This window comes from Chiroxiphia lanceolata, chromosome 18 (genome assembly GCF_009829145.1).
Source record: "Chiroxiphia lanceolata isolate bChiLan1 chromosome 18, bChiLan1.pri, whole genome shotgun sequence".
Taxonomy (NCBI): Eukaryota; Metazoa; Chordata; class Aves; order Passeriformes; family Pipridae; genus Chiroxiphia; species Chiroxiphia lanceolata.
Window position 1 is genome coordinate 4,072,940 of NC_045654.1, and position 14,169 is coordinate 4,087,108.

A 14,169-nucleotide genomic window follows, 5' to 3' on the forward strand; every position below is an offset into this window, starting at 1 on the left:
GAAGACACCGAATTCTTTTGAGAGCACAATTAAAACTTCTTATTAAAATTGAATCGTATATTGGTCCTAGGATGAACGAATCCTGAATGTTTGCAGCAAGACTCTTTCCTTGCCTTAAATCAACAAGATTTCTGCAGGAAGGACACCCTTTCACTTACTACAACAGTAATTTGCTTGTTTGTGGGATGAGCATGGGTGCTTCATCACCATGTGTCAAAGTTCCATTTAGGAACCTGGCATTCCCAGCCTCCTGTGGGTTCCAGAACACTGTGTATCCTGATTTGTGGGGAAAGAATTTCTGGCTCGATCCAGTCCACAGACTATATTTGGAGACTGGAAATCTGACCATCCTTGAGGGAAAGTGTCCAAAAAGAGCCCTTCTGTGTTAGTATAAGTAGAAGGCTCTTAGTTGATCCCGGGGATCAGCTGGAGGCAGAGACGTGCCAGACACATCTCCCTGCCCGTGCAAGGATGCCTTGCAGAGCCCTGCACACCCAGAAACCTCTGGCTGGATTAATTCAGGATTTAGCTGGTATTGAAAGATACTCATGTGTCACTGTACCGTGGTGATTTGAGGGAGAACAGATCTAGTTATTGTTTGGAATTTTCTGGAATAAATAAGATTATATTTCTGTTGGCACTACAGGATGTAACAACATGGCAGGCAGCCATGAGGGAAGCATCACTGAATCAGTTCTCCACTGGAGTAGAAAATATCTCCTTTTCTGAAACAGGGATGTTTGCTTGGTTGTTTGGTTGGGGTTTTAAATAGGTCAGTTCAATGCCAGTTGAAAACTCGATTCAGTTGGGAAGAACCTGCTCATATCAAATCCATACTCCTGTTATCTCTGCTGGAGAAGCCATTGGAAAGTACAAGGTGCCTTCCTGCAGCCCAGTGTTGGCTGGCAGGTGAACCACAGCATCCCAGGATCCTTAGGGTTGGAAAAGTCCTCCAGGATCACCGAGTCCAACCGATAACCCCACACTGCCAAGGCCACCACTAAACCGTGTCCCAAGTGCCACATCCACACGGGTTCTGAACTCTCCCAGGGGTGGTGACTCCACCACTGCCCTGGGCAGCCCGTTCCAGTGCCTGACAGCTCTCCCTTCAGTGAAGACATTTTTCCCAATATCCAGTTTAAACCTCTCTTGGCACAACTTGAGGCCTTTTCTTCTTGTCCTGTCACCTGTAACCTGGGAGAAGAGACCAATCCCCACCTGGCTCCAGCCTCCTGTCAGGTAGTTGCACAGAGTGATAAGGTTCCCCCTGAGCCTCCTTTTCTCCAGGCTAAGCACCCACTGCTCCCAAAATACTACAACATACTACAGGGTTCCAAGATTTGTCATCTAAAAGCAAAATAAAATCTCTTGCTCTAACCTACAGTTTAGGAAAACAAATACTGCCAGACTGAAGCATCAAAATTAAGTATAAAAATAGATTAAACAAAATATGTCTGCTAAAATTATGTCAGCTTTTTAAAAAAACCCAACAAGCCAAAACAAAAAAACCCACAACTTTTTACTAACTCTGGTGAATTTAGATACAGAGATAGACTTGGATTCTTCATTGTGACGACCCACCTCTAAGGAGAAGGAAGCACATATTCATATGATTGAACTTGAAATAAATTCTATATTTTTCCTTTGAATATTTATCCCAAAAATTCCAGTAAACAATGATCTGTGTTCTGCAGCCTTGTAACATGGTGGGAAGTGTGAAGAGGGTAAAAAGGAACAATAACAGCACTTTGTGCACAATATAAATAAAACCATCAGATGAGGCAATGGCAGCTTTAACATCGAAAGACTCTTCCAGGTAAGACTAAAAGAAATTTAGATTTGATTGCCTGTCTAGTTTTTAATCTGGAATCACGATTTTGGTGGTTTACAGATTTGAGATGTTCTTGCTCTGAGTGGGTGTGTTCACTCCTGTCTTGAAGAACTCAGCAATGACAGCCTACACATTACTTTATTTAATTCCTCTAGAATTACTTCTATACTGTTTGCTTGGAGGCCAAGGAATATTTTACAGTGACTATTGCGGGATTCAGACTTTTAAACAGCTTTTCCATGTTAAGAATTGTGATGAATAAGTGATTAAGAGATTACACTGACAAACAAGGAAGTAGCATAAGGTTCATAAAGGAACTGAATGAAACTTTCTGGCTGCTCTGGAGGTCACTGCCTGGTCAAAAAATTGCTTTTTTTGGAGTGCTGTGATTCCTCACAGTGATTGGCCTGGCTCACATTGTTTCCTTACACTTTTAAATTTCCTTTACTACCTGGAAAGAAAAGGCTACAAAACCAGTATATTCTTTCTCAGAAATAAAGCACAGTGTGAAGTTGTTGCAATGATGCAACTCTGTTGGTCTGCCAAGGAATTGCACTTAGCCATTTTTAGCCAAATGCTGGATACCAAAATACAAGTCTTGAAAGGAACAGAAACTCCACAGGAAAGAGTTTCTATGGAATAAACATTTCCTGTAAAAAAAAGGGGGTTAGGCTACTTTTTTTTTTTCCCCCAGTGTTTTTAATGTTCTGCAGATGGGCTTTTATTTTAAAAATCGCTTTTTAATAAAAGGTGGTTTTATGCTACAGTTTCAAATTCATCTATAATTGAATGAATTACATAAACCCTAAAGTAGAATATTTTCTACTTTCTGCTCTTCCCATCGCTTCGCTGTCCAGTTTTCCTCAGAGCAATGGATCTTTTGTGTTGCTTTTCAGAAATTTTGAAATGGATCAGATGCAACATTAATAAACTGTGCTGGTGGATGAGAACAGCTAAGAGCAATTACTCTCTTGCAAACAAGGGGAGAGGTTCAGACTTGTTGGGGCATAGGACACGTTACATCTTAACCCTTTAAGCATGAAGAAGAAAGTAGTCAGCTTTTCATATCAGTTATCAGAAAAAGCCTTATAGCCAACCTCAAAATGACAAAAAACAACCACCAAAAATCTATGCTAAGTAATTGTTATTTGCTTACAACATTTCTAAAGCAGAACATCAGCTACCCTCTTAAAATCCTCCAGAAAACAGCAGTAAAAGCAGTGGAGGAGGCTGGGTTCTGCATCAACCCAATCCATCATGAATAGGTGTTGGGAAACAAAGATTATTTAGAATACAAGATGCTGGAATAGAAGAGATTTGCACACAGGCTGCAGTGTTTGTTGTACCTCTGTCCTCTCTATATTCCCCTGGCTTTCGTTCTGATGTCTTTCAGTACCCCAGCCTCAAAAGGTGATATATCATCTGGTTCCCATGAATAAGAGGTGCTATTTCTCTCTTGAAAAGGGTTCTTTAAATCCTCCTGTTTCTCTGGAATTCTTCAGCTCCAAGCTGAGCCAGAGGCAGAGCCAGGCAGTGCTGGCAGTGGTGTTCAGCAGCTGGGTAGAGTCTGCAAAAGGATGGCCATTCTAGAACCAATCTTGCCACCTTATCTGTAGCCTCCTGAGGCAAAAAATACTATTCAGCATTCAAAAACATCCAGTAAACAGGCTGATATAAGGTATTTATAAATGAAGAAGGTGCAGGAACAAGCCTGTCTCACCAGCCTGTTGTTGACTGCCCAGCTGTGGTATGAGAGAAGGACACACAACTCCCACAGCACGATTCAGGAGTACCAACACATCAGAAAATGGCAACTGCTAAATAACATTTTCCTTTGCATCACTATCAAGTCATTTGTAAAGGGCTATTTCTGCCCAAGCTGCATATAAATTACACGTTGTTAGTGGATTGATGCTCTCTGGCTTCATCTGCACAGTGCTTCGTGCCAAAACCCACGAGACTGCAGGACCTCAGTCGTAAAGAAGAAAATAATCAATAAGCCTGGGCAGCTTGTGACGCTTAGTGACAGGTTTTCACTGCCTATATGGCTGTATTTTAATTTAGACAAAAATAGTCAACACTGCACTTGCATGCAAAAAGAAGTCATCTGCTTCTTATCTAATGTGTAATTCAATAATTCCTATAATTGATCTTCATTGACAGTTTTTGCAAGCTCACTCACCCACACTGCACATATTGTGCTTCCTGACATAATTCCCAACATAGGCAATGATATTTCAACAGAGGAAGCTTGTTAAATCAGGTCAAACAAACTAAAGAATCAGAATGTGCTGCAAGTCCCTGCAGCTGTCTGTCTTTCTACCATTCCCTCCACTTCCACAAAAAACAAAAGCCAAAAAATAAAAAAAAAAAGAATCCCAGCTATTGGCGTTTTTGCAATGGGCTAAAAATACAAAACTCAGCTTTGTTAAACGTTGATAGGCTTCCAAGTTGAAATACATCATCGTTATCTCCCTAGATGCTGGACTATTACTGTTGATCAGATATAACTGCCAGTCTTTTATTGCTTCCACAAGGTTTAATTTTCCCTGGAAGTGCCATATATATATTCTAATGACCTGCTGAATTAAAAGGATTCTAAATTGGTTCCCAATTGATGAGATGGTGTTTCTGAGATCAGCCAATAAAGGGCATTTTCTCTCACAGACAAAGGAAAACAAAAATTCTGGAGGTGATAATGGGTCTTCAGGTGTCTGAAAGAGTGATACCTAATTTCAGAGAAACACAAACAATAGATGCATTTTCCATTTACAGTGATTGTAAATAAAGAGGAACATAACGTTTCTGTTTTATAAACACGATCACTTGCCTACTCAGCGTTCTCCAACTATATCAAACTACTGTTATTCTTCAAAGAATTGAGATACAGGAAGAGTTTAACAGACTAACAGCTAATAGATATTAATAGATAGCTAATGGAAGCATGTTAGAACACTAGACACGAAAGGCTGGAGGATCATTTCCAGAGCATATGCTGGCTCAGGAGAGCCCCATTTTAATTTTCTATAAATACAACTCCAGCTTTTAAAACAAAACATTATTGGAAGCACAGTGCAAGACACTTTTCCAAAGATGTAGATTCCTTTATTCCAAATTCTCCTTCCAGCTCTAAGCCCTCATTCTACAGCAGTTGAGAAATGATTCCCATAAATCACCTCCTTCACCCAGAAGCCTTTTCCCCCAGTCGGCTGGGGGTGGGCTCTTAGTCTGACTCCCGGCTGTGCTGCTGAATGATTTTCCAATTTCTGGTGGCTTTAGCACTTCAGGTTAGTTATGCTGCACATTATTGAGCTGCTAAGTCATCAGGAGGAAAAGGCAAGCAACCAAGGGTGACGCATGTGCAGACACAATAAAAATCAAAGTAGGCTGCTCTTACCACAGCAAGGTCCGGGGAGGCTCCTGCACAGGGCAGGGATGTTGGTGTGCCCCGAGGAGTAACACAATATTTCCTGAGCTCTGCAGACGTATCGTGCTATGTGGAAGCATCTTCTTTTTCCCACTGAGTAAGTTCTGAAACACCAAGCAAACAAAAACACTTGAAGGGCAAACTCATAAATATTTCAGTTAGTTGTATATAGGTTACTCCTTTGGAGTTAAACACTGGAGTAAAACCGACACAGTGTGTATCTTACATGTCACAGACACTGAACAACACAAAACTCATCCAGGGAATAGCAAGGATTCCAAGCTATGGGCCAGACTGTGGCACAGGAAGCCATACAGCCTCTTTGGAGAGGATATTCAATAATGGAATGTTTGGAAGGTAGTTGCTTCCTTCCCTTTCAGCCTTCACTGAAATTTCTTCACTTAAATGTAAATTTGGGGAAGCAATATTCATCTATGTGATGTCCTTAAATCGAAACAGCAGGAAAAATATAAAAATTAATTAAATTCTTTACATAAGGCTACATCTAACACTGACCTAAAAGAGGCAAAAAAAATTATTTATTTAAACTAAGATATAATTTTACTAGTTAAGTGTTGCTGAAAGAATCCAGATACCCAAATATGTGGCTAGCTAACCCACAGCACTGAAATCACATGTGTGAGATGAGTTCTGATGACTCTTCCCTTCCTGCCTAACAAGGCTGATTTCATGCGATTCAAAAGATTGTGTCAGGCAAAAGTCTGGAAGCTTTATAAAATGACCTGATCTCCAAGAGAGAGGAGAATCACAGAGCAAAGGGCATTCAGCCAAACCCAGCTCTGCTGGAGAGCCTGAGTTGCTGTGGAGCTTTATCACAGCCTCTGCATCCAGGATGAAAGGCCATCAGGTCAGCAAAATATGCAGCTGATCTCTACATCCTCTACCACAGCATGTCAAGTCCTCATCGATCCCAGTGAATTGTATTTGGCTTTATTTTTGTCACGCCTCTCGTTTGTCCTGCTGCAGGTCACGCTGCCTTCACACCCCCCATGGGAGAAGTTTGCTGTGAACTCGCGCTGAGGCTGCGCTAAATGTTCATAAATGTCATTTCTGATGTGACTGAGCTCACCAGGCCTCTGCAGGCACGGAATGCTGTACAGCAAGATGTAAAAATGGGAAATGAGAATAGAAGACACTTTGTTAAGGTAATGCTCGTAGCTGAATTTCACCTCAATATAGATCATGTGTGGGTGAATATTAGATTTAAGCAGTTAACTGAATGCTGAATATTTCAGTGACAAATATGGTCTATGCACTTCCTAAAGTGTCTAGAAGTATGCAAAGCAATAACATGGGAAAGGCAGGATAGAAAGAGAAAGGAAACTTTTAATCTTAAGGTTTATTTTTAGGTGATACATTGAATGAAGGTTTGGCTTTTCCATAGAACACCCACACCCATGCAGCAGAGCAAAGATTCTGATGAATGTGATACCCAGAGTATCACAGCTTTCTTCATGACTGCTTTTTTCATATAATGTAGTTAGTTAATTAGATCTCCTCTGATCAATCATTGAATTACTGCTTCAAAAGGCATTATGATATGATGAGAGTGCCTCGCAGCAGTTAAACACTTTGATTTTTCTGTCCTAACACATTTACAGCTGGTGTCAACTAGGTCCTCCCAGCAGGAATAAAGAAATACTTTTTTAAATTACAAGCACAATTTATCTCACAATTTATCTCACAATTTAAAAGCTGACCAATAAATTTACTGTAATATGGATTCATTCTCCCCATTGCTCCTTTCTGGTATTTAAGAACAATCTCTTTCATGTTTTCCATGTGCCTTATGTTTTGATCTCAAGTTCTCTGGAGCTGTGACCTTCTTTCTTGCTCATGTTCTATTCAGCTCTTTTATACCATCACCGTCCCACATCTGTGACTTCAGCTGTGTCACAGCATCTCCCTCCTTGATCCTCGAGGTCCCTCTCAAAAACCAAAGCAGTGCAGTCACTACAAGAAGATATTGACAGGAACTCTTTTGTTTTCCTCTTGTGACGGCTTTTGAAGAGAAATTGTAATCTAAGGGTCACAACTTCAACAAGAGATTTGCATGACTTGGAACTGGGGGCTGTTGGCAAGTTACTGCCTTGGCTTCTCTTCATCTCTCTATGGAAGAGCAACAGGGATTACAGAACAATGTTACTCCAAGACTTCCCTTCTTACAGTTTGGACTGCTGGGAAGTCCAGGAAGGGGTGATGTGTAGGTTAGGGAAAGGTCTGGGTTTGCAGCCTCTCCAAAAGCAGATGCCACCACTTCATGTGTGTAACATTCAGGGATCTTTGCACAGTGCTGTGCAGAGCAGTTCTTGTGCTTGCACTACAGCAGGCAAATAAAAAAGCTCTCAAAGATTTGCTTCTGTCAGTGATGCAAGCCCCCAAATGGGGAGAAAAGAGGCGTTGGTTTTCTGAGCAGTATAAATGATGGGAAATAATTTACTTTATAATCCTAAAGAAATACATTTGCCCAATGAAAGAGAGCTGAACTGTTCTGCTGTTGCCTTTCCAGCAGTATAGTGCAGTTTGCAGGTAATTAAACAACAGAAACCAATACCCATAATTCAACTGTATGTCTTAGCTATTATTTGGCAATTCTTTTTCTTTTGGAAACTCTTATACATAATATGTGCTTAAAATGGAAATTACTCATAGCAAGTTTTATTTCATTGTGAATTGTTCTCATACAGCAATATGTAACCACATTTGTAAAGAACCCAAATTTTCTACTGCCAACTGAAGCTGTCCTGCACTCTGTACAAAGTCTGCTATTTTGAATTTGAATGTGCTACCTGCTACGTGGGCAGCAGACCCCAGAGAGATGATATACCAGTCTGGCAGCTCTCCACTCTGTGAAGTGGAAGGGTTCTGACAAATTGAAGGGGATTTAGAAAGCAGCAACTAGAATGAGAAGACATAAGATTTCCATTTTTCTGGAGAGATTAAGACTTGGGTATTTTTATAGCAAGGTTGATTACTGCTCTCAAATTAAACACCAGTACTCAGGGAAACATTATCATCTGGAAACTCATTTCCTAGTACTTGCAGGTCTCCCCGTGGCCAGGCCAGAAGAGAAGAGAGATTTCCAGATGCCCTGCAGAGCCAAGATGAGAAGGGGTTCCTGCTCTGGACCACCCTGCAGAGCCCTTTTCCTGGGGCTCAGGGAGGCTGAATGTGGTCCCTGTCCTGTGGTATTCACAGACACCACTTCACCTTCCAAAAGAAAGGAATGGGCATTTTGAATAGAAGTCACTTGGACTTCTCTGACTTAAATATTCAGAAGTTTTGTTGCTTCTTTCACTCCTTTTTTAGTGTTGGTTTCTCTCTGAACACCTGTTTCAGCTGTTTCTCATGAGCTAGTATTCAGTAAATACTACAAAGCAACGTAATATTTAATCAACATTAAGAAGCAACAGCTGGCTTTTCCAGCTGAAACCGATATGTGGAAGATGAAAACCAAGAATGTTTCCGAATATGATCCTGTTACCAGAACACACACTGACAGACATCTCACCTGCCTGCCACAGCATCTGGATATCAAAAAGATCAGGCAGTTGACTTTGGGCTTAGGCTGAACGTGTGTAAGGTGACAACACTCTTTCTAGTAACTCGGCTGTTAAAAAGAAATGGAAGAAATCACAGTTTGAAAGTGTGAAAAAGGGGAGGGATGCTGGGGAATAGCACTGACTACCTCAAGCTAATGCAGGGCCCCTCATCCATGTAGAATGAGCTTCAGCTCACCAGGAGCAACTTAATTACTTCTGTTCAGTGGTTTCCCACCCACATGTTTATCCAAGTTCGTGCTCTTGGAAAGTGCTGAGGAAACAGCTCAGGGGCTGAAAGGGGATTACTCTCATAGGTAATGGGTGCTGCAAAAGCTCCTTGTGAAAGCTTCTGTGCTGCACATATCCAGGGTGCCTCCACCTGGGCAGGATTGTCTGGCTTCTAATAATGTGACAGTTCAGGCTCTGGGACTTTTTCCAGTGCTTGGGATTAGTAAGTAAGGGGATTCCTTTGCATTGGTTGAAAGGGAAGTTTTGTTTGGGCAAAACACCCCAAACTAAAAATCTCTTAAAGCTGCACATTCCTTCACCTTAAGGCAAGAAACCAGCAAGAGATGGAAAGGAAACTCTGTTAGACACACATCCTCTCTGAAATGTTTAAATGACTGAACAGGAGCAAGAGGTTCTTGTATCAGATTATCAATCTCTTGCAGTGTCCAGTCCTCCATAAATCTTGCTTTCAAAGGACAAATCCTTCCTGCCACAGCCACACACAGCAGTGACCACAGCACAGCCAGAGCAAGGTTTTTGAAGCTCATGAGCCCTGCGGGTGGAACACAGAAATGTTCTTGAAATCCAGCAAGGTTGGCCGGGACATCACTTAAACACAGGCAGGAACAACCTCATCTTCAACTGTGAGCATCCATTAATCACATATTCTCTAAGGAGGGACAACAACTGAGCAGATCCTGCAAGGATACGAAGCTGGTGGTGTTTGCACCAAGGAGTTAGCAGGCCCTAAGGATTCGTAGTTACACAAATAAATATATAGCTAATAAAAAACCCCTATTATCCTGTACTTTTTACTTTAAAATTTCTTGTTCCCAAGAAGTGAATCAGGTCTCTCTTCATATAATTTATAGAACACCAGTTTCCATAACAACATAATTGCTCAATGAAGCAAAAATACCTGGCAGAGTTGCCATTATCATGAAATAATTGACCACAACAGCGAGTGAAAGAGACTGCATTAAACCCCACATTGCCATGTGTCAACATATTCAATTACAATCCAGTAATGCCAGATCAAAGAGCAGCATTCCTAACATGAGTCATTACAAATCACAGCATATCCCTAAGAAGCAGAGCAAGATAATAGCGAACAAATATTTTTCCCCACAACAAAGCACAAAGTCATGTCCAATCATTTCATGGTTGCAGAACTCCATGGGCAACACCATGACAGGCAATTTTCGGATCTGAGGGTTTGCTGTAAAGAAATACAGGCAAGAACATCTCTCTCACTTGGTATCTTCATATGAGCAAAGGTACAGGAGGCTACTTTATATTTCTCAAAAGGGGTGTTTGTTCCACAAAGGCTTGTCAAGCATTGTCATGTGGTAAGATCCAAGAGGAAGTGGCTCACACTCACTGCTGAAAACACCTACTTCATTGAAAAACATAGCCCTAGTCTAGATGTAGATCTACATCTCCCCATGGAGCCCTTACATCCTTACTCTTTCAGTGGGGTGCAGAAGCAGCAAGCCCCAGAGCCAGGTTTGTGTGGAAGGGCTCAGACCCGACACCTCACCCTGCACGGCCCCATCCCAGGTTGCTCTGGATCCTGTTGTGCTCACCATGTCCCCAGGACAGTTTTTGTTTCCCTGCAGCTTGTCCATCTGAGAAAGCCTGAAGCAATGATAAGTGGTGCTGCAGCAGCTCTGGGCAGCAATGTCTGTAACAGGATGCTGAAGGCACACACCAGCAATTCCTGCAGCTGGTGCAAGAGTATGTGAGCCATCCTGGGGGAAATGTTGGAAGACTGCCATTGCAAGAAGGAGCCAGCTTAGATCCTGTGTCCAGAGTCTACCTGGAGCATGGTAAGTCAAGAAAAAGCCCCAGGTACAAAGTAGCCTGTGTGTCAGGTGAGGGCCAGGTGTGAACCAAAGTTAAATTGCTGCTGTGGTACCCCAAACAGATCAAGCTGACCTGAAATATTGTCCACGCAACTCCTCCAGCTCCAGAGTAGTTCTGCTTGTTCCCAGCACTGACAGTTTTGTTCTGGAGAGGCTGTTCCAACATATTTCCAAACTTTACACCTCAAAAAGACTAAAAGCTATGGTACAAAGCATTCACATCTCTAACTCAGATGTCTCAGCATGATACTTCTGTGTTCCATACCACAAGTCAGAATTGTTTCCCTGTTCTTGCACCCCTTGTTCCTTACACACAGGCAGGGTGAGCACAGCATTGTGTTGGCTCTGTCCCTGGGCATTCCTGACTCACCCAGGCCATGCTTTGCACCTTAGCAGTCAAGGCATGTTTCCACTGATTTTGATGTTATGAGTCACCTTGGTGGGTGAGTGCTCTTTCTGCTCTGATGTATTATTGATAACCCTGGAAAAAAACAAACTTGTCAGAAACTCTGTGGGGATATTGAGAAAAATCAGGATGGTCTTTTATTTTACTACATGTTGCTTGGCTAACACACTCATAACAGCTTTCTTTTCCCTTCTGTTTAATGAGAAATTTCTGTTCTTTTCTCCCTTATCAACTTTTGCAAATATACCTTCCCATCTTGTATTTCCTCTACCCAGCACCAGGGAAAACCCTGGCACACATGTGCCACGTAGCTTTGGACATTACAGAAGCAAAGAGGAAGAAAGGTCACATATGAGCCTTATCTCTGGCTTTGCAGTTCTGGCCTGATTTGAAAGCAAGACACATATGTCCTTTAATTATTCACTAGGGTAACAGCAAACTCTGAGGCTACCTGCACCTCTTGCTGCCCATCTTGCAGCAGCAGGACGCTGTGGCACACAAACACCTCAGCACAGAGGTCCCAAACAACCAGAAAAACTGAAACATTTGTCAGAAATAATGTGCAGTAAAGCAAAGAGAAAATAAGGCAATTAATCACTCACAAAAGGGGGGTGAGGGAGAAGGGGAGAGGGAGGGAGAGGGAAAGAGAGAGAAAGAGAGAGAGAGAGAAAAGAAACCTGATAGCTTGTGCTGCCTCTCCTGGAAGTCTGTCAGCCCACTGACAGGAAGATTAAAGATGCTGATGGGAATTCCTTTCTCACCACAGGCAGCTTTAAAAGCACAGGACAATAATCTACTTTTACAGGTCTGGCTGTGGCTTTTCCACAACACGTCTTTTTCCTCCCTTACTCTAAATAAAAAAGGATGATCCATTGCAGCTCAGCTTGTTTTCTGAGTGCTGCCTTCACAGCTGGGGTGAAGGTATTGATTGAAGCACTTGGACATTTATTGGATTTGTGACTTTTCTGATGTGTTAAAAATGTTTTGACCTGCTTAACTCATACAGTCCTACATGCTCCAGCATTTGTTAGTGTAACCATTAAAGGTCCAGACTCTCTGCCACACTTCCTTTGTGAAGAGACCAACCAGTGAAATTCCTGGAAGGCAGGATACAGATTTCAAAGCATTGGATTTAGCAATATACTTGACACTGGGCTTGAAGAGCCTGCACAGCTTAGAGTTCACCTCTCCTTGACCCTCTGGGAAGGACAATACACATTGCTGTACCCACAGCTTAAGCTGGATTGCTGGTTTCAGTGTCTTGCTTTTTTAGGAACCTGTTTAGCAGAGTGAATTGAACTGGTAGGTTGTTGTGAATGGCCTCTTGAGTCAAGTTCTCCAACCATCCCCATGGCTTATTTACCGAATGGGTTCATCGTGGGATGAGGAAATGCAAGAAGGGGAAATTACTTAGGGACAAAGTCAGTGCTGTCCTTTTGCCCCATAAGGACAGAACTTTTTGCTACTTGGTTTTCTTATACAGACCTCTAAGTTTTTCATCTGAGCAAGAAAAGAATGATTGATCCTCTTACAGGCAATCTTACACCACTCTCTTATACCTATGCTTTATTTTCACCCTTGTTTCCCAATTCCACAGAAAAGGCCTTTATATGTCCTGGACAAGGTGACATTTTTGTGTTCTGTGATGACATCACTTGCTCTCAGTTCTCTGTGTGCTTGAGTCAGTCTGGCCTTTTTGCATTTTCAGAAAGGGTCATCCCTGTGGTGATTTCCAGGCTGAAGGATAATTTGTGCTTTACACACAGGAATATTCCGTGCTGCAAGAGCATCAGCTCTTGAAATGTTTGATCTAAATCTCCAGAAGAACTACTCGCTCCTGCCGTTCTCAGTACCTGAGGAGTGATGTCTCACATCAGGCTTCAGCAGTGCAATTAAAAAACAGCAACCTCCTGTTTCACTTGTTTCATGTAACTAATTTATTCTGTTTTCTGGGCTGAGGCTCTCCAAAGGACATAACCAAGCTTAGTAAGGGGAAGAAGAGCAGAAATGGGAGTCGAGTGTCCACTTATGGGCAGCAACTGTACCAGCTCTCAGCTGAAATAAATTCCAGGATCCTAATAGATAATGCCACCATATGACTGTAAATAAACTGTATTATTATATTCTTAATAGCTTTTCATGGATATTCGAATGGGATAACACACACAAAATAAAATACTAGTAAAATAACAGACAAAGGAGTTTTTAAAAATAGTAACCTAATATATTTCTAAAAAGTCAAATCAATAATTAAATTCACAGGACAATGGAATTATTATTTTTTTAAAGTGGAAGTCAATAACATGTGTTGTAAACAAAGCTTTAATGCAGGGTTACTCCAGATACACGGTAATGTTTTGCAGTCAATAGGCCCCAAAAGAGTATTAAGCTTGCATAGATGCCTGACTAAGATGGTGACATATTTACAATACATACCACTGATTTATATGTGTTTTTTCCTCTCCATCCAAGCAATAGCTTTTCCTCATCCCTATCCTAACAGCTGCAGCTACCGGTTTTGCTTCAGGCTTTGTTTGGGGGATTAAAAGCATCTCAGTATAATCTCTTTTTGTTTTATACACTGGAGAAAGAATTAGAGATGAAAATTGATGCCACAATGGATTTCATTAATCACACCAGGAGGCTTGGTTTGCTGTAGTAGGCACTTCCAGCAGAAGGTGCTCACAATCAGCTTAAATATTAAACGCCCTCCTGTGTTTAAATAGCGATGATCAAATCTGTGAAAGCACAGCTCCCATGGCAGGGCTGGGATTCTTTCAAAAGGGCCAATGCTGTTCCAACCAGCTCACCTTATGGTGAATCCTTCTCTCCAGCAATGTAAGCATCAG

General features: G+C 41.7%; 1 long non-coding RNA gene across 1 annotated transcript; it reads right to left on the reverse strand.

The window, feature by feature from the left end:
• Positions 1-5,248: 5,248 nt before the first annotated feature.
• LOC116795702 lies at positions 5,249-11,383 on the reverse strand. Its single transcript, XR_004360137.1, has 3 exons — positions 11,135-11,383; positions 8,791-8,889; positions 5,249-5,362 (listed from the first exon to the last, which is right to left on the reverse strand). It is a non-coding gene; the product is annotated as an uncharacterized LOC116795702 (long non-coding RNA).
• Positions 11,384-14,169: the final 2,786 nt, after the last annotated feature.